The sequence below is a fragment of the Pipistrellus kuhlii genome, unplaced genomic scaffold, assembly GCF_014108245.1.
Source record: "Pipistrellus kuhlii isolate mPipKuh1 unplaced genomic scaffold, mPipKuh1.p scaffold_m20_p_4, whole genome shotgun sequence".
Classification (NCBI taxonomy): Eukaryota; Metazoa; Chordata; class Mammalia; order Chiroptera; family Vespertilionidae; genus Pipistrellus; species Pipistrellus kuhlii.
The window spans coordinates 44,415,898-44,434,884 of NW_023425540.1; positions in this window are offsets into that span (position 1 = coordinate 44,415,898).

Here is an 18,987-nt window from a genome sequence, read left to right on the forward strand (position 1 = left end):
CAGGGTTGAGCTCATGTTAAGTGTCATCATACTGAAGAATCAATCTTAATATAGCCAAAAATTATATGGTGACCTGACATAGCAGCAACAAGTCCCTTCTACATGAAAATTAGAGTGTCAAATATATTTCCAGGAGGAAAAAAGTTTGCCTATATGTCAGGAAACAATAACTCTAATTGATTGAAACTTGTCTATAAGCACATAAACAAAATATCTTTGTCACTTACCCAGGTCTGACCCATGAATTACAGAATCATTAAGGTGAACATCCTTTAATACAAGTTCAAGTTGCTGTGCATAGAGTGTTAAAATATATCTTAAACAACTTCTTACTTTCTTTTTAGAAGATAATACTCCATTAGAAAGGTAAAAAGTGTGTGGTGTGTGTGTGTGTGTGTAAAATGAGGGAAGGAGAGTAAGAAGCAGAGAGAGTAGACATTTTGTGATACATCCAAAATATTATTTAAAGTATAGAATGGAATCCTAGCGATTGGCTTTGGAACCCTTTTGGCCTCTGAGATTGGCAGGAAAACTCTTAGTTTGAAGTCTTACACAGTGAGGGGTGCTGCGTGCGGTAGCCCTGCAGCTGAGCCAGCCCATTACACACTTTTGGTCTTTCCATCTGAGAAGCTATACGGAGAGCAGGTTTTGGAGTAGGTTCTTACAGTGCAAAGCCATCCTGACCAGAGCTTGATACTAAAAACACAGACACCTTCTCACTTCCATAAATGTTTAAGTAAAATGAGAATATGCCAAAGGAGGAAATTATTGTCTTTTTATTTCCTTCCTTTTCTTTTCCTGCAAAAGCACACCTCATATGGTGTTTTGACTTACAGAAAATGAAAAACAGATTAATTCTGAAACTGCTAATTGTGTAAAAGCATAGATTTTCAAAGAAAGTAGAATTCTTTTTATTAGCATGGAAAACTTTTGAAGAGAAGCTATCAACACTTTTTCTTAGAATCTTTCTTCCCAATAAAACAGATATTTGGACAAGAATCATCAAAATATATCTATCAAAAACACCTGCCATAGCAAGCTGATTTTTCAAGTTCCTGTAGAATCATATTTAAAGTCAGTATGATTTCTAATTCAGAAACATTTTTTCTATGAAACATTTTTATTTAAGCAAAAGATATTGATTTCAAATAATAATCATCAGAATTAATATAGTTAATATTAAAGAAATATGATCTGCATTTTCCTAAGCCATGGGTGATAAAAAAGAGTGGAAAGAAAATATAAATTGAAAATATTTCCTCATAGTTAACTATTGCCAGAAATCAAAGTTAAAAATCTCACTTCTGGCTTTTTATAGAGCTTCCTTGTCACAGCTCATTAATTTAGCAACCCAACAATGAAAACTAAGGCTCCTATTCTAAAATATTATTTGTGACAATTCTTTGGGGAGAAATCATCTATTTAAACAAAGTATATATTGGATAAACAATTTTGCATCTACTTGATGCCACACTGTACCCCTCAATTTTTTGGTGTATACTTCTGTTGTTAGCAATTGGCCTTGAGGAATTCTGTGCACTAAGCACATTGTTTACTGCCCACTCCACAGGAGGCAGAGAAAAAGTGTGTATGCACAGTTGTTTTCTGAAATCATAACCCTAGAAGAAACTTACCTGTAGTTGGTATATTTGGGAAGTAACTAACATATTTTATGAAATATATTCTATGTGTGCCAGCACTTTGATTGTTGTAACAGGGAGGGAAACAATGTGAGGCCTGGAAAGAGGATATTTATTTTTAAAGCTATAGTAATAAGACGGTGGCCAATTACCATTTTCTGACAAATGAAAGAATGACTTAAACTTCAAAATTGGTAATAGCATCTTGATGAAGAGTATAAATCAAATGCTCTTATTTATTGGACAATCATAACTATCCCAAGGACTGTGGAATAAAACACTCATTTCTGCTTCCACCACTCAAATGCTGCCTCTGCTTTGTTAGCCCTTTGGAAAATCACAGTTCTCTGTAAGTTGCATGTGCCTCCTCATCCAAGTAAACTTCTTATTATGCTACACTGACACTTAATCCAGTATAATTGTCCTAATGTGTACACCAGGGCCTACTCAGCAACAGTTCCCCTCTGTGCAGGGGCAAAGGCCTATGGAATCTGGACACTGCATTGCCAAGAAAGGGACTTTCAGCACTCAGAATGGTGAAGTCACTTCCACCAATGGCGAGAACTGAGAAAAACATGGGCTTCTTTTTCTTAACAGATGACAAGTAAATCATCCTAAGAAAATACTTAGGCAGGTTCCTGGACACACGCTAACAAGATTGATGTCTTAGTCAAGAAGCAAAGGGGCATAAAAAAAAATCTCGAGATGAGTGTGTTGTCTCCCACAAGCCTGTCTCTCAGCGGTCAAAATATGTTTTCTCTTGCTCTTTTTGTCTGCTTTTCTCTGGCAAAGTGAGAGGTGAATCACTTTTGTTCTGCTGTGATTATTTTTACCCCTCAAAACACAGCTTAAGGGCTCCATTTTAGGGCATAATTACACACAGAGCCAACTTGCTCAAAAGGTTAAAAAAAAAAAATTCTCTAGTCCCAGTAAATATCAAGCAGCAAATGAGTCAGGTTCAAGTGAAAGCAGGGGAAACATTAACCATTGCTCACTAAAAACATACATTATATTCTTCATTGCTCCCAACAAACCACACTCAGTTATTTGTACTTCATGTCTCCTTTATGGAGTGCACAGAATAGTCTATCCCCATCTTGCAAATAGCTTGAAATCCAAAAACACATTTGTAAATCAGTTTTTAGCTCAGAATGTTTCTTACCATAGAAGAAAATATCGCATGTGGGGTTCTAAGCTATCCGAGGATAGTTAATTTTACTTTGATGTATAAAACAGTGAACATACTTGTGATAAAAGTATAGACTTCAATATTCTTAAAACACTAATAATTATACCAACTGAGAAACATTTTCTATTGCTTTGGTTGTTTCAAAGTGGAAAGCTAAAAATAAAAGATTAAAAGATATTTAGATTTGAGTACCCATGAATCATTGCTTTTATATAAAAAGGAACTAAAATTGAAGAGCTAGATTTTGATAATGCAAATATCAAACTTTAATCACATTTTGATAAATTGCAAATTGCATCATCAACACATGTAGTTATTTTACATATGTCTTCTTCCTTCATCAAGAGGTTGGGCCATATCTTCCAATTATTTTGTTTCAATTTACACACTTCCTGTAGTTTTCAACTGCTCTTTGGGCATAGGATAAATGAAATTATCTCTCAGACAAAATAAATGAGTCTTATGACCACTTTGAAGCTCATCCCTGAGGCTAAGTTTTCTTGAACCTTGCACTGAAACTGACACCTAACCAATGAGAACGCCCTACATTGAGACTCTTTATATCAATTTTATTCAATACCTGCAACAACACAGCCTTCCTCTTTTGAACTCTTTATGCTCCACAGTGGAGGTAAAAGATGTTTATGGGGCATGTGAGAAACTATGGTGTCAACATATTTTCCTAGGTCTGCTATTTTTTCCAATAGTCTATTTCCACCCAAACCATGCAGATTTCATAACATGTGTCACTACTCTGTTAGGCTCTCAAGTACCCAGTGGGTTCTGATCATACTTGGGATAAAATCCAAACTCAGTATCATCACTTACTTTGCAGGTGCCCCCTATCTGAACTCAGGGGCACCAATCTATAACCTCAACCCCAGTGAATGAGTCCCATTGGTGAGTATACTCACCTATACTCGCCTAGGTCTAGGTGAGTATAATCTCTCTCCTATGAGTGAAAGAAATTATGAAACCCAGAGTAGGAATCCCATTGTTCAACAGGGACCAGGACAGCAAAGTGCATTACTGACATGCAAAGAACAACTCAATCCTCAGTTTGTTTCTATATAATACAATAAGGGCATTAATGTAATGTTTGAAAAGAATTGTTAATTTCAAAAATTTATATGAAGCTCTTTCACCACTGACCATTACTCTACTCCTTTTTTCTTCCTGAGACCCTCTTCCTCAGATCTTAATATGGCTAGCTCCTTAACATAATTTTGTTTTCTATAAAGTATTATTTTTATGTGACCACCCTTTAAAAAAAAAAAGCCTCTGAACTTCCTCCTTCTAATTTTTATCATCATATCCTGCTTTATGTTTTTAGGTTACTTATCACTCTCTGACATCATATTGTTTATCTTACTTATTTTTGTCTATTGTCTTTTCTCCCCACTAGAATGTAAACTTCATGAGGTTATGGACTATTTATGTCAGTTAACATTGTTTCCCAAGTACTTAGCCTGGCACATAGTAAAAAAAAAAGCCATGTGTATTAAAGGAGTGAACAGCTATTAATGTTAAAGAGATATCCTTGAGTATATGTTAACATAATAATTGCATTATTGCTTAACATCATTATTAAATAATATTATGGCCTAGAGAAAAGAAAATCATACCATTTTCAACTGAAATACTAAATTCAAGAGGTGAAAGTTCAAGTAGAGAGGAAGATACAAAGTCTGAAACCACTAACCACTTTAAGCTAATTCTTTCACAAATTACTAAAAGAAAAGGTTAAAGAATGGGGGTTTTTAGTCTCTCAAATAGCAAGTTAAGAGATTAGTTAATTATTGTCTTCACATATGTGAAGACATTTTATCATGAAAATGTCAGGCTTTTATCTGTCTATAAAGAGAAAAGAAAGAACACAGATTTAAATTAAAGCTGAGATATTGGGATGAGCCTAAAACTCTCTTGCATGCAATGGAATGGGCCACTAAAAGTGATTTTGGAATTTAGGGGCCAAAACTCTGACAGAAGAATATTGAAAACATCAATTTTGAATACATGGACAATAACTTGTATAAGAAGTGAACATAATTGGATTTCTCAGATGGCCTCAGTTGACTAAGGAATGTTGAGCAATATAAGGTTAATACAAATTGATAGGTATACATAAAATAGTTCCAACTAATACAAATGTATATAAATACATGCTTCACTCTTTTCTGGTCTTATGCATCCAGCTAATATTCTCTACTTGTATCTCCAAATAGAAACTGAACACATCATAATTGTGTCATAGCTTATTTCTCTTTCTCCCTCTTCCCCTCTTACTTGGTTTACTCAGCAGAAGCCAACGGAAGAATAGGAGAAGAAAAACATCGAATAAAACTTAAAACCACTAGTTATTTAAGAGGTATTGCTCCTATGTACTTCGTGACACCAGACTCTTTTTCTGCTTTATCATTAGCTAACGGTAGCATTAATTGTTACTAAACATTTATTGTTTTCCATGACTATCCATAGGGTTTACATGAATTATCCCACTTAAACCTGACAATGAGCTGAAGAAACTGAGATATAGAAAGGTGTTAGTCATTGTTCAAGTTGATACAGACACTAAGTGGCAGAACTAAGCTTAAAACCCACCCTCCCTGACTACACTGGCTGTATTCTGAACCACTCTGCTGCAACCTGTTGTGATAAACTAGAAACAGAAAATAATTCATTACACATGGGTAGCATTTTCATTTATCAGAGAGCAGTGGCATTTTCCTGAGTCCCATGAGAAAATGATTATTCCTTTTTTCCTCCCATAATCTCTCCTTTGAGAATCACTTCCCATCTAACATTACCCAAAACTGGCCACCAACCAACAAGTATTTTTAAGTCATTCTACTTAAATATTGGAGAGACTACCATGCTAAGACACAGAGCAGTTCCAAGAGTGTGAACTGGAGAAATGCCCACAGTCTCCAACTCTGTTTCCAGCATCCCCAGGCTATGCCTTCTCTGAGATGCCCAATTGGGATTATGTTAAATGAAGTCTGTCGCTAAGCACACACATGGACTAAAGAATATTCTTATTCTGTGTAGAGACATAAATGCCATCTTGTTAGGGTTTCTTGAGAGTAAAATGGCAAGGTATAACAATTATTTTAATGTACATATTTGGTCTAAAAATTCTGCTAATGAATTCACAAAGGACATAATTATAAATGCACAAAAATTGTTCATTTCAGTGATTTTTATAGTATTAAAAATAAATGAAACAAACTACAAATTTCCATATACTTAATAGTTAAGTCAATAACCATTATTGACACATCAATTATAAGGGTATTAATGAAATGTTTGAAAAGAATTGTTAATTTCAAAAATTTATATAAATAAAAAATAATAACAAACAATATGTACAATTGGGCTCATTTTTGTAAAACAATAATAAAATATGTATAAGTACATATAAAAAAGAAAAAGTCTACATTAAAAGTTTGTAATAGTCATCACTGTATGATGGAATTGTATATTAATTTCTTTTTTCATATATGTGTTTTCTAAAAATGACATGCCTTACTTTCATTATAAAAAAATTAGGGGGGAAGGGAAGCCACCATAATTTCCTTGCATAAAGCATATAAAGTCCTTTGATTAACAGGAATATTATTTGTTACAATTACTTTTAATAAAAATGTATGTCATTTGTTCAGAAGTAGATTTACCATGAGTTTAAAATTATGGAAATTTCTTATTTTCATTTCTTTATGAAATTTGAGGAGAAAATGCAATATTTAAAGACAGCCAGCATCTGAGAAATTCCTGTGAGCTAGAAAATGGCGAGGAAAACAGACAATGTGCCCAAGAAGAAAATCACTGAATATATGTTAGTGACTTGGCAAACAGTCAGAAATTAATAGAAAATGAAACATAATGAGTTGCATCAACCATGCAGAATATAATAATATTTTAAAAGCTGCAGAATAGAGAATAGAAATTAATCCATATACTATATGCATACGGCTATTCAATATATGGGAAAATCAGCTTTAATAATTGGGTTCTTTAATAAATTTTGGGTTCTTTAATAAATTTAATACTGGGTTTAGGTAGTTGACCATTTACTTAGGAAAAAAAAAGTTAGATCCCTATCTCATACCTTTCACAAAAATAAATTTGATGAAGATTAAAGATCCACACATATGAAACCAATTTGTAAAAGAATTAGAATAAAGTAGTAGAAAGTGAAAGAGCTTTTGACATCATATCTGAAATCTCCAAGAAAATTAGTGATAGACTATTTCCCCTTGTTCCTAAATATAACCTAAATTTGCTGAGATATAAAATATACTTTAAACAATATAAAAGATGTGACATTTTAGAGAAGGTATTTGCAATATTTAATGCATAAAAATCAGCTTACATTCTTAGCACATAAATGAGCTTTCACAAAACAGTAAGAAAAACAGTGAAAAAACATAGAAAAATAAGCAAAAGATATAAATAGGTAATCCAAGATGTAATACAAATAGTTAATGAAATAATTTTAAAAATGTTCAGGATCACTAGTTATTGAGTAAATAAAAATCAAACAATAATAACACCATTTCTCTCCCAGTAGATTGACAGAAATTTTTTTAATTTGAAAATATTGATGTTTAGCAATACTGTGGTGAAATGGAGAATTTCATTCACCAGATTATTGGGTTATCATTTGGAACATCTATTTTGAAAGTCAGAATATTATCTATAAAAATTTTAACTATACTTTCAGGCATCTTATTCCCAAGGAAACCTCAAAGTAATATATATACATCATTGTTGCTAGTAGTGAAACTACATATTATCCAACATGGAAATAGTTAAAGAAAATACACCCCCACAAACACACAAAAAGCCTATATGTATTTGTATATGTTTTATAAATATATGTGTGCACATTAAAAAATACAAACATAAACCCCAAACCAAAGCCTAGGTCTAGGTGAGTTTAATCTCTCTCCTATGAGTGAAATTATGAAACCCAGAGTAGGAATCCCATTGTTCAACAGAGACCAGGACAGCAAAGTGCATTACTGACATGCAAAGAACAACTCAATCCTCAGTTTGTTTCTATATAATACAATCAGAGAATGTTGTTTCCTCCCTAGAACAAAATTTTACTTTTGGTAGAGAAAAATATAGAAGAGCAGAGTGACATAGTAAAATGGCCAAAGTACTCCTAGTAATTATGATAAGTAATTTTGTCTCAAATTGCTTATGATCTTGTGGTGTCAAATTCTCCATTTTCTCAAACTTTCAGAAACATCTGCTTTACCCAAAACTTTGCATGTGTCTGTGTGTACAAATTAAGTAAAGGGTCTGAGTTCCATTCTTGGGTTGGAGTCAGGCAGAGATAAAGAAACAGCTAAAAAAAATATAGAGACAAGAAGACAAAATCAAAAGAAGCAAGGAAGCCAGAGCCATGAAAATGTACTCCTATCAGTAATTCTCAGAAATCTTGGAGATGACATGTCCTTTCTATAGACAAAATAACAGCGTTTCAAGAGTAGAGATATCCTAGGTGGCATGCAGGTCACATACATTTGTGAATGTAATGGTATTGTCTTTATAATATTCATTATTTAAAAATTTACAAAAGGAATATTGATAGGTGTAAACAATTATAGAATAGTCCAACCGGCATTGCTTAGTGGTTGAGCGTCAACCTATGAACCAGAAGGTCAAGGTTTGATTCCTGGTCAGGGCACATACCCTGGTTGCAGGCTCAATACCCAGTGAGGGGCATGTAGGAGGCAGCAATTCTCTATCATCATTGATATTTCTCTCTCTCTTATCATAATTACTAGGAGCACTGCATCAATGTTTGAAAATATTGTTTTATAAAAAATAATAAAAGAAATCCAGATAATCAGAAGTATGTGATTATGAAATCTGAAAACTAAGTAGAAAACTTGTTTTCTAAGGAAAACTTAAGACAAAGTCAAGTTTGACCTGAGATAGAATCTGATAAAAACCTGAGCAACTAAAGACATCACAGATGATGAAAAGGCATTTGACTAAGGACCTGACAATCCCAGGAATGAAAGTAACACTCACTTTGCTGCCCACATCTATTGCCTAACCATATCAGACATTACAAATTGATCTCAGCCCTATTGTGTCCAGCTAAGCCAGGAATAAATTCACAATCCTTCTTAAGATAACAGCTAAGCAGCAACTACCCATGGATGAGAGCAAACACAATAGTTAAATATTTTTACCACCAAGTGATGGGACAGAAATATGCAGAAATAAGTCCTCTCTGCATAAGATATATTCAATATATCTCTTTGCCAAAACAAAATTCAGTTTTTATACTTCAACCAGGGTGAGGGTTACTTGTCTATAAAGTTTATACCCTGAGTATAAAATAAGTTCATGTCAATCACTTTCTGCCACTAAATATTCCTGAGCAAAGATGAAAATTTATGTCCTCAAAACTCTAGCCAGGAAATAATCCATCTAAGTCTTTAAATTTCAGCAACAACGGAAAACAGCCTTATTATGGTATAGAAATTCACAATACTGGGAGGAATACAGAGGGTCTCATCCAGGTTTCAACTTCTTCTCTACTGAGTCCCAAGGATACACTCTAAGCAGGAATTACCGGCACCCTGACCTAACCAACAGCCCACTCCACTGCTAATCATGTAAAGAACAGAAATCCCATGCCACACAATATTCCATGAGGGGAAAGAAGGACCAGGATTTCTGTTCAAGAGATCAGAGGAGAAACGAATTGCTTTCTTCGTAGAGAAGGCCCTTGCAAAGTTTCTGCTGAATTAAGCTTTACATGAGGGTGGAAAACCTACTGTAAGGCATGTGGTTGCATTAATTATAAGATTTCAATTTGACAGTTTAATTAGGAAAAGGAGAGTTAGTGTAGGGCTTGCAGAATTCATGATGAATCACATACTCCAATAGACTTCATTTTCATATTTCAATTACACACATTTCTAACTGATGAAGAGCAACATAGCATTTTCTGTTTAATAAATGTGATATCTGTTGGAATTGATAACATTAGTTCAGTAATTACTGCACCATTATCAGGCTTTTAAAAAACATGGAAAGAAGCTTTAGTTATTAAAGTTTAGCATTAGCACAAAATTACATTTTAAGTGTTCCCTCAGACCACAATAGTTATCCCTTATAGGTAGAAGGGTAAAACTTCAATAGTAGGTATTTGCATGAGATTGATTTTTATCAAGTCACACCTTATTTGATTCCCTGACACACCATTGCAGTTATAATGCTCTTTCTAAACCCTTACTCACAATTCAGGCCAAAAAAAATGGGAGTGGGAATTAACTGTTTTTTGAAGAACATATTTTAATGCAAGATCATGCTAAAATTCTGATTTTTGCTTAAAAATAATAATAAATGTAAGAAAAATATTTTATCAATTTAAAGATAAATATAAATTAAAAGGGGAGCAAAGTTTAAGTGGCTTGGTCTATGAAAACATGTAAAACTTACGAGTTCTTTCCCAGAGTGCCTGCTTTGAGTTCTGGGAACCAAAGTGGAAAAGCTGGGTTTGCTCATAGATGCACTAGGATCTTTTCTTTTGCATGGGTTGGGAATAAACAGACGTACATTAAATCAAATACAGATGTCAGTTTCCTCGGGGACTAAGAAAAAACCATGCTCTACAATAAACACAACTACATTCCCTGAAAGTGTAGCACACTTCAGTTTTTTTAATTACTTCCAAATTTGTGAATAATGATCTTTTTGTGACCAATACCTTGACTTTTATCTATCTTGTACTACCCACTTACTACTGTTTCTCTTGCAACAGTCTTGACATTTTCTTAGATCAGTGGTAGGCAAACCATGGCTCGTGAGCCACACGCAGCTCTTTGGCCCCTTGAGTGTGGCTCTTCTACAAAATACCACACACGTACAGTGGGATTGAAACTTAGTGGCCCATGCACAGAAGTTGGGTTTTGGCCTGGGCGAGACTATTTTGAAGAAGTGGTGTTAGAACACTCAAGGGGCCAAAGAGGGGCATGTGGCTCACGATCTGCGGTTTGCCGACCACTGTCTTAAATAAAGCATATTTATGTGTTTGTGTTACATATATATTTATATGTGTATCACAAATAGTTTCAAACATTCAAGTCAGAAAGACAGATAAGAAAAATAATCTTGCAATATATCACCCATTGCTGTTAGAATTGTATCGATACATGTAAAGTGTTTTTTATAGTTATTTAAAAATAATTCATATTTCTTCTCATTATTAGTAAATTCACTTTTATTAGTTTCAGGGAGAACCTTGTAGAATTACATATTTTATTGATTGCTTCAGAATATTCTATAGAATAAAAGCCTAATATGCTAAGTGTCCAGTCATCCAGTCGTCCGTTCAACCACTCAAAGCATAATATGCTAATGATATGCTAAAGTCACTCAGCTGCTTGCTATGACGTGCACCAACCACCAGGGGACAGATGCTCTAACTGGTAGGTTAGCTTGCTGCTGGGGTCCAACAGATAGGGACTGAGCGAGATGGGCTGGACACATCCTGGAACCCTCCTGCATTCCTCCCTGGCCCCAATTGTGTACTCGTGGGGTCGCTCAGCCTGTCTGCATCCTCTCATAATCTAGGACCCCTTTGGGGGATCTCAGAGAGCCAGTTTTGGCCCTATCCTAGAGGCCAGGCCAAAGGAACCCACTGGTGCATGAGCCTCTAGTTAAGTAAAATAATGACCATGTGGCCAGCTTAGCCAACACATTGCAATAAAAGGTTACCAGGCCTGAGCTTCTTTTACAAAAATTAAAATAATATAAAAATATAAAATCATCCTATCTAATAAAAGAGTATTATGCAAATTAACCATAACTATGCTCAAGCCACGCCCACCAGCCACACCCACCATCCAATCAGAACGAGTATGTAAATTAACCCCAACCAGGATGGCTGCAGCCACAGAGAGCAGTTGAGAGGCTTGGGTTTCCCTGGCAATGGAAGCCAAGCTTTCTGCCTGTCCTAGCCTACCTAGGCCTCTACTCAAGGATACAATTATAGAAGATAAACCCCAAGAAAAATGGCAGCAGCCTTGGAGCTGGAGAGAGCAGGCTAGGGTTGCCCCTGGCAACAGAGGAAGCCAAGCTTTCCACCTGCCCTGGCCAGCCTCGGCCTCCATTCCAGGCTACAAAGTTTCAATTATAGAAGGTAAACAAAACCAAATAGAAATGGTGGCAGCCAGAGTGAGCAGGGGCTTGGCTCTGCTCCAGGCTATAAAGTTTCAATTGCAGAAGGTAAATAAATTCCAGATACCAGAGCCTCCACTTGGGTCGCTGGGGGACATGGCCAGCCTGCAAATCACCACAGGCCCCTCGCCTAAGCTGCCCCACACCCCAAGGGAACCACCACCCTGATCTGGGACACCCTTCAGGGCAAACCAGCTGGCCCCCACCTGTGTACCAAGCTTCTATCCTATCTAATAAAGGAGATTGACCACCACTCCAACACACAATATGATTGCCCCCATGTGGACACAAGATGGCCACCACAAGATGGTCAGCAGGGGAGGGCAGTTGGGAGGCACCAGGCCTGCAAAGGTGTGCAGTTGAGAGGGACCAGGTCTGGAAGGGAGGGCAGTTAGAGGTGATCACCCTATAGAAGAGTGTAGTTAGGGGTGGCCCGGCTGGCAGAGGAGGGAAGTTGGGGACAAAAGGCTGGCAGGGGAGCAGTTGTACATCAATCAGGCTGGTATGGGAGTGGCTAGGGGGTGATCAGGCTGGCAGGCAGAATCATTTAGGGGCAATCAGGAAGGCAGGCAGGAGAGCAGTTGGAAACCAGCAGTCCTAAATTGTGAGAGAGATGTCTGATTGCCCATTTAGTCCCCATCCTGGTCTGAACAGCCCTTAAGGGGTCCCAGATCAGAGAGGGTGTAGGCTGGGCGGAGGGACACTCTGCCTCACCCGTGCATGAATTTTGTGCACCAGGCCTCTGGTAAAGTCATAATCACACAAAAGTAAAGAGCTGATAATCATTTCAAAATTTAAAAGAATAATTACAGAGGAATGACCTTCCATCCCCAAATAGCAAACCAGTAAGAAAATATTTAAATTTAGCATTCTTAGTCCTTTCTTGACACAAAGTACAGCTGGATCAGTACTATTGGTCAAATTACTATTTTCAGGACTTAAGAATTGTTCTGCCCTGCCATGTGGTGGCAATATAGATGAAAACAAAGAAAACTGGAAAAAGGATAGAATTTAAGAGCTAAAGACTTCTGCTTCCATTTCATTTTAAGAATAACTGAGACCCAGGGGGAAAGGGGGGAGGGAGAAACAACACTGTTTTTTTGCATTTTTTAAAATTTTTTGTTGTTTAAAGTATTACACATGTCTCCATTTTCCCCTATTGACCTCTCCCTGGGTTCCCCCACCCTCTTTTACATGCCCTCAACCCCCTAGTGTCTGTGTCCATTGGTTATGTTCATATGCATGCATACAGCTTAACAAAAGAAAAATAAACAATCCAATTTAAAAATGGGCCAGGGACCTAAATAGACACTTTTCAAAAGAGGTCATACAGAAGGCCAAGAGCATATGAAAACATGCTCACTTCTAGGACTATATCCTAAGAAACCATAACACCAATCAGAAAGGATATATGCACCCCTATGCTCATAGCAACACAATTTACAATAGCAACGATTTGGAAACAGCCTAAGGGACCATCACAGCAGATGAGTTAATTAAAAAAACAGTGGTACATCTACACAATGGAATACTGCTCTGCTTTAAAAAAAAGAAAGAACTCTTACCATTCTAAAGAGCATGGGGGGACATGGAGAGCATTATACTAAGCAAAATAAGCCAGTTGGAGAAAGATAAATATCACATGATCTCATTCATTTGTGGAATATAATGAACAACATAAACTGATGAACAAAAATAGATCCAGGGACAGAGAAGCATCAAACAGACCATCATACTTCAGAGGGAAGGAAGAGGGGAGGGGGAGTTTACAGATCAACCAAAAACTTTTATCATCACAAAGCTTTTACGTATATATCAGACTAGATTGCATTCCAATAAAGTGTTCTGTCATTTAATAACAGTTCCAGAATATTGGCCCAAAGAACTCAGAGGATTCCCATCTCTGTCAGGATCCACAAGCTCAAACTAGTTTCCTAATTATCTTAAGTTGTGGGGGAGTGGGGTTGTGTGTTTGTTTGTTTGTTTGTTTACTAACTCTGTTGACATTTGAATTAATGGTACAAAAAAAATGGTAGATAAATTTATCTCCAGCAAGTGAATCAAAGCAGTGGCACCAAACTGTACTGTAGTCATTAGATATTTCTGTCTCATTAACTATAAAAGGTAAAAATTTTTAAGCCAGTTTAATTAAATTTCAAGTCTTAAGTACACATCTTTTTTTTTAATATACTTTATTGATTTTTTATAGAGAGGAAGAGAGAGAGATAGAGAGTTAGAAACATCAATGAGAGAGAATCATTGATCACCTGCCTCCTGCACAACCCCCACTGGGGATGTGCCCACAACCCAGGTACATGCCCTTGACCGGAATTGAACCTGGGACTTTTCAGTTTGCAGGCTGATGCTCTATCCACTAAGCCAAACTGGTTTTGGAATGAGTACACATCTTTTAAATATTATATGTGGCAAATGGAAAGCACACCTCAACCCCTCCTGCATATTGGAGGATAACAGTTGTCTCCAGGCAAAGCACAGGATGATCATTCACCTTACACTAAATTTTGTTTATTCTGATTTGCTTAATTTGAGGACATTGTCTTGAAAGTGGCAAAAATGACTCTATCACCTCATGGAAAACTATCTGGACAGTATTTTTTGCCAAAAATAAAATGTTAAACTTTCAAGCACAACTTGGAATTTTGGAAAATTAGTATCTCTCATCATGACAATTTCCCAAGATTTATAGACTTTTCTGATGAATGGCTGGTAACATTAATGAATTGTGTGTTATTGATATCCTATGTAATAAAAGCCAAATATGCAAATTAACTAAAAGGCAGAACAACTGGTCCCTATAACATGCACTGACTACCAGAGGGCAAATGCTCAATGCAGGAGCTTCCCTCAGCCCACAGGACCAATGCCAGCCAAGGCAAGTGCCAGCTGAGGCCCCCCAGTCACCCCACTGGTTGCCCCACAGAGGCAGGCGACTGGTGGCGGTGGGGGTCAGTAAGTGGAGGCTGGTAAGTGGGGCTGCGCCAGGCAGGCCAAGGTGGGTGCCAGCAGGGGCCCCCCATTGCCCCACCCATCACCCCACAGATTGGCCCTGATCGCAGGCTGGGCCTAAGGACCCTATCCGTGTACAAATTTCATGCACCGGGCCTCTTGTTACATAATAAGTATGTCAATCTTTGATAGAGATGCATAACCTAGTAAACCAATATTTTAATATTTTTTAAATATCAATTATGATGATAAAAATTTATGCATGGGTAAAGATAAATTTCAAGTATAAGATAAACTAATTGATTTTAATGTAATAGTTATAAAAGTTCTTGGCATGGTCTCAGAGTATACATTGTAAGTAACCTTTAATAAAGTATTAACACTTGTTGAGTTTTGGTGTAATAGCAAAGAAAATTCATAATATTCATAATTGTCTGAAAATGTTATTAAAATATAACCCCTTTTGTAGCCATATATATGCATGAAACTAGACTTTCTTAATATTATTTAACATAACAACATACAATAGCATATTGGATGCACAAGCAGGTTTGATTTTCATGAAATTGAACATTAAAGATATTTATAAATAGTTAAAGTAATGCCATTATTCTCATTAAATATGTATGTGTTGGTAAATGAAAATATTTTTTTTCATGAAAAATATGTTGTTGTTTATGCCCTAGCCAGTTTGAATCAGTATACAGAGCATCTGCCTGCAAACTGAAGCATCCGGGGTTCAATTCTGGTCACATGCCTCGGTTGCAGGCTTGATCCCGGCCCTAGTTGGGCACGTGCAGGAAGCAACCAATTGATATTTCTGTCTCTTCACCTCCCTTCCACTCCCTCTGAAAGTCAATGGAAGAATATCCTTGGATGAGGATTAAAAAAAAAAAAATTCACAATTTTATATTTATCTAAAGTAATGGCATTAATGCTATTTTTCAAATGAATTAATAAATAGTTTTAAGTTTTCCCAGCTTTAATTTCTATATACTGATTTATAATGTATTAGTCACAAAAACAAAAATCCTTTTTGGTCCTCGATAATTTTTAAGACTATACACAGCTCCTCAATCCCAAAATTTTGAGAAATGCTTCACTATGCTGTCCAATAGTTACAACAAATGGGTTTCAAATAAAATACAAACTTGTAACAGTTGGAAATAGAATTTGTAGAAAAGAACCAAGAATTCTGTTTTGTGTCACGAAAGTAAAAAATTTGTTCAAGCCACAATTTTACCAAAAAAATAGACTGGGGAATATTCCAGATCTTTCTGGATAGTCTAATGTCTTACTCATGTTTCTCTTCCTCATAGTATTAAGCACAATTCCTATACAGAGTAGATTAATAAATATTCATAAATTTAACTGAATCTAATAAAAAATCATGTTAACAACTTTTTTTTACAAATGCTGACACAAGGTTAAGGGCCAATGGCTATTGTTCTAGGAAGCAAATGCCAAAAAAGAAGTCTTGCAGTGGCAGAAAAATAAAGTAGACAAGTACATAGGTTGCATGATTTCAAGGGAACTGAAAAGACTCTTCCCATAAATAAAACTTTACTTTTAATCTCATAATTAGTGCCCAAATTCATTTTTATAATGGGAAACATGGCCTTTTACAAGAAAATGTCAAAATATAAATATTCTAAGAAGAAGTAGCATATTTATTCAAATTCATAATAAATTAAAAATGATTGATATCATCTAGGTTTAAAAATGACATAATCAAATAAAAATAATAGGGGAGTAGATCCCACATCAAAGATACTACAGAGATGATGAAATGAATGATATTAAGTGGAAAAGTTGAAGATTCAACAGGAAACTTATATTTATTTCATAACTTATATAAAGCCTGTCATTTTTGGGGATTCCCTAGAACAATAAAAACATTCTAATCTTGTATTTTACAGATCTTACAGAATTTGTAGCCTGCATAGAATAAATTTCTACTAAATAGAAATCCCACAATCTAAGTCTACCCTACTGTATTCCTATGTGGCAGCTACCATTCTACCAAGTTACTGCACTGCATGTCCCATATGCAGACTTCAACAAGACTCCCAACTTACAGTGGAGAAAAGAAGGCAGACTTTCAAGTAAGCAGTGATGGCTCAGCAAAATGGAAAGAGAAATAGAGTAGAGATAAGTAACTTGCCTTCTACCCAACCCTGACTATCAATCATTAGTTCTGTGACTTTGGGCAAGTTTTTTATGCTCTCTGGGTCTCAGTTTTCCCTTAAGGGAAAGGATCTAATGATCTTTTTTTAAATATAAAATGCAATAGTTTTAAATTTAATTATTTAGATAGGAAATTAACATTTCTGTCACAGACATTATTTTTAGCATGTCTCATTGGAATTTTGTAGAACAATATTTCCTTCAAGGAAAATCAGAATACAGAATATTAAAAGCATTTTAATGAGACATTATGTGAGGAGAAAAAAGTCTATATTTAAGCAACTCTTCTGTTTATCTCAATTTTTCATTAACTAGTTAAGAACATATATTATTTTCACTCTGCTTTCTCCGGCAATGCCTAAAGGGCTACCACCTGAATAATAAGGGGAAAAAAATCTTATAAAGAGTTTAAATGGGAAATAGGTTTCTATCAAAATCCATCTCTGGCCATTTCCTAGGGAAATTATAGGAGTTTAAGATGCTAGAATCGTGTGTTTTCCAGACCTTACAAAAATGCTATACTGTCCTGAATGAAAATCTACTCTTTTCTTCTTTTTGGTGCCTCCAAAAATACTGGAAATAAAATTTTTGTGTGGTACAGTATTTGTCATCTTAAATCTATTGACAAATATGTTTAGCTGTGGTTCCTCCATATTGTTGAATATGATTCCAATCCTAGACTCACACAACAGTGGAAAAGGCAGTCTTTTTAATATAAGGGCTAGAGTCACACTGACAATTCCTGATGACTTTAAAAATATCCCACTTTAACATGTGGTTATACATAAGTATACATATTTAATATTCTTTACCAATAACAACAAAACACTAGATTTCATTAGACTACCAAAACAGTCACCCAAATCTCCACCTGAGCAAGTATATCAGTTACTATTCCTAATCCTCCCTCTTCTTCTAGCTTCTCTTTTTTATTTCAAACTCTTTGACACCTGTTGATATTTGTATGAATTTTCCCTAAGCTCTTTAAAAAAAAAAAACTTAACAAATAAAATGTAATTAAATACTAGAAAACAGTGGAATGGCTGTCAAATTATGCTGTGATTACAATAGATTTATTGGGAGAGACTTTCCTTCCTACTTGCCAAAGGCTGAATCACTGACAGAATTATTGACTTGGAGCATGAAATGAAGAACAGTTGTCAATATGGAGCATTTTTAACCCAGTTAATTAACAAAGATTCCTATGTTGGTCTTCATACAGACTAGTTTACAGTAATAATATGTAAAACTAAGAAGTTTGTTCTGTGTGCCATTGCCTCTGAGCCAAAATTCCATCGTTCACTTTGGGTTGTTTTTCAGTTGGTATAATTATTAGTATTTTAAGAATATTAAACCCTACACTTGGTTTTCAAAAATATGTTCACTAGTTTTTATAAATAAAAGTGACATTCACTACCCCTGGATAGGTAGGAATATAAAGCCTGGAGCTGGGCTGATCACTTTGTTAATTCAGATCCATAATTGAAATCATGGTCTCCAGTCTTAATTTGTTTATTTTTGATGTTCCTTTTTTTTTTTTTTTTCTTACTAGAGTTCCTAAAATACTTTTAATATTCCAAAAAAAGCATTTGTAACAATTATAGAAATCCTCTAAAATTTTGCTGTCCTTTAAAATGCAAGTCAAGGATCAATTATCAAAACAAACTCATTCCGTTAATCAGTTTACAAAGGTGCAAATTGTTTGTCAGGATACAATGCCAGGGAGGCTTGCTTTGTTTAATGACAATCCTAGCAGCAAGAATCCCCGGGGCAGGAAGTAAGTAATCAAGAATT